The sequence below is a fragment of the Acomys minous genome (assembly GCF_964271855.1).
Source record: "Acomys minous genome assembly, chromosome: 8".
NCBI lineage: Eukaryota > Metazoa > Chordata > Mammalia > Rodentia > Muridae > Acomys > Acomys minous.
In genome coordinates, this window is record NC_140489.1 from 65,902,107 (window position 1) to 65,904,973 (window position 2,867).

At 41.1% G+C, this 2,867-nt stretch overlaps 1 pseudogene across 1 annotated transcript; it reads right to left on the bottom strand.

Annotated features, from left to right (window-relative positions):
* Positions 1-357: 357 nt before the first annotated feature.
* On the bottom strand, positions 358-2,399 carry LOC311602915 (box C/D snoRNA protein 1-like; annotated as a pseudogene). The gene is made up of 2 exons (XR_014783655.1): positions 905-2,399; positions 358-382 (listed from the first exon to the last, which is right to left on the bottom strand). The product of XR_014783655.1 is annotated as a box C/D snoRNA protein 1-like (transcript).
* Between the last annotated feature and the right edge of the window lie 468 nt (positions 2,400-2,867).

Below are 2,867 nucleotides of genomic sequence, written 5' to 3' on the forward strand. Positions count from 1 at the left end.
TGAATTGCTATTTTTTAATAGCTTTCAGACAGGAGGTTAATAATTTTGGAAAATTAATTAGAGTATAATGTCTATTGATATCTCTTTTCTAATTTAGTCTGAGTCCAAGTATGTACTCATAGTTATTTGAGTTGCTCATATTTCTTTTCTTTTTCTATTTGTTTGACATATATATTATTCACATATATAGGTCTGAAGTCAACCTTTGTTGAATTTTCCCTTGCCAAACTTCTGTTCAAATGGGTATTTGTACACTAAAATGTATTACAAATAAGAATCAATAATGCAACTAACTAAATTTAATATCTATTACAAATTTTAACTGCTTTCTTTTCCTCCCTAGAGGCTTTCTTCTTTTGTTTACTCCAGAATTTGTCAGTATCTAAGAGAGAGTGAAATGAAAAGAGAGTGAGCTTTAATATACTGTCTTCTAGGGCTCTCAGTGAACAACCCTAACTTCAGCTCCCTTAAGCATAACATGATTATTCATTATGACACATGTTGACTATTAATTGCTTGGGAATTAATATGCATATTAGTCCAGTGAGCTGACAGTTATGTTTATGTGGGCTTTGCCCCCTCCCTTCTTGGGAAGCAGAGGGAAGCACATAGTAAATTCTTTCTTTGTTGTTCAGTTTTATGGAGCTCACACTTTTCTTAGAATTAAGATTAAAGTACCAGATTTCATTCTTAGGAGTTTCCTTTCCCCTCTCCAGCATGCTCAGGTCACAAGCTCTTTCTGTGTTGTCAGGCTCCAGAACAACTCCAGGCCAATTTGATTCAATTCCTCCATCTCTTCTTCCTGTGTGTTTCAGTGATGCAAATTTCTCTTTTGGATCAATCTGAATCCTGTAAGATCAAGCTTCACTGTCTTTCATATTCTCAACCACCTGGGAACATTCACCTTCTTCCACAAGTGCTCAATTTCCGTTGCCAAGCTTCTGGGTAGATTCACTTTTCACTTGGTGGAGAAGCTGCATGTCACCACTCGATCCCTTTAACACCACGTGGAACGTTGGATATTCAATGGCACTTTGTTCCTCAAATTGTCTAAAAGACTTTTATAAGGATCCAGTTCATAATATCTTATCAAATTTTGCTGCATATTTTCAACCCTCTTTAAAATTTGGATCCCCATCTGTGATTGTACATAGGCTTTCAATCTTTGACGAATCACAGGATCAGACTTTTCAGAATCGATGTAAGGTTTTAGATTTTCATTAATCGTTTTATTATCTGGTACTCTTTTTTATATACTCTGCTTGGCTCTGAGGAAACTGAAGCTTTACATGTCAACAAAACTGCTGTTTCCTATGGTCAAAATCGTTGAGTTCTCTTTCCTCTTGCTGAATCCACTGGATAGAAGCCTCAAGAAAATATCTTGCTTTCGGGCATGATTCTTCATAAAGAACAGATATTTCTTGTGCTTAGGTCTTTTCAAAAAAGTCTCTTGAAACCTGGTCTGCTGTTCTTGCCACGTCTTCCAAGAAGCTATAGTCACTTAGGAGATTCATCTCAGTAAACTGCTGTAGCGAGACATAAGCGATTTTATCTCGGACTCCGTTACAAGTCAGTTCTGCTTTGCGTTTCTTTACACAGGGCAAACTGCAGGAATATCGCGTACAGCACGGACATCTGTACTTCGCCTCCTCTGTCCCACAAGTTTCACACCTTGGCATAGCCAATTTCCTCTTGCAGCCCACTCGGGGATTCGTCTGACGCTCTTCGTTCAGCTTCGTGTGCTCCATGGCCTCTCTTGAGGCAATTCTCTTCTTTTACGTGCACTCCACTCATTGCCTGCTCCTCCTTCATGGTCTGATCAACAAACAACTCCTGTTTTACGCTCGAGTCCTCCTCCTTCACCGCTTCCCAGTCCGCCTCCTCCTTCACCTTCACGTTCTCTTCTTTTATTTCCGGCTCCTCCACCTTCTCTTCTTTGACCACCAGGCTACTATCCTCCTGCTTCACCTCCAGCACGCCCTTTCTCATTCTTCACCTCAGGCCTGCCCTCCACCTCAGGCCTGCCCTCCACCTCAGGCCTGCCCTCCACCTCCTGCTTTACCCAGTGGCTGTCCTAAATGCCACCGTCTACATCGGACCAGTCCACTACTTCCTGCTACACCGCATCCTCTGTGGTCTTAATTCCTGTCAGTCTGTTCCTCTCCTCTCCATCGCCAGCCTCATGGTTCCCACCTAAATCCCTCACTACTTCCCCACCAGACTCAGGCCTAGGCCTCGCCCCCTCAGCTACCCTCTGGGGACCTCCTCTGGCCATCTCTTCCTTCCCCGCAGCAAATTCCATTAGCTAAGGAGTCTTGCCCGAAGCTGCCACTCTGTTCTTCACTGCGGAGCTACCACGCCGACCAGCAGGTTACCGACAGAGCCACACGTGTGCAAACCACAAGCCTCAAGCTCACATGCTCTATGGAAGCCCCTAGAGGCTTTTTTATTTCTGTATACACTTTAAAATAAGAGACTGTGGTTGCCACAATGTTGTACTAGTTTTAGTATACACCTTAAGGAATCATGTGTTGAATTTTACTCCTTGTTTTGAAGTGGTAATTAGCTGAAAACTGTATCTGACTGTGGTGTTTTAACATAATTCAGTCCTTTGGTATTGAATCAGGATTAGGTAAGATTTCTTAGCTGGATACCACAAGTGAATCCTTATGGATTTGTGAGCAAAAGAGACAAAACATAATATGGTTTATCTAAGCATATACATATTATATATCATGTATGTATACATACTATATATATATATATATATATATATATATATATATTATTTGATGATGTGTACTATGTTAGGCACCCAACAGCAAGAGTCTATCACAATTTCCATGTATTCCTTTACTCTTGGACAT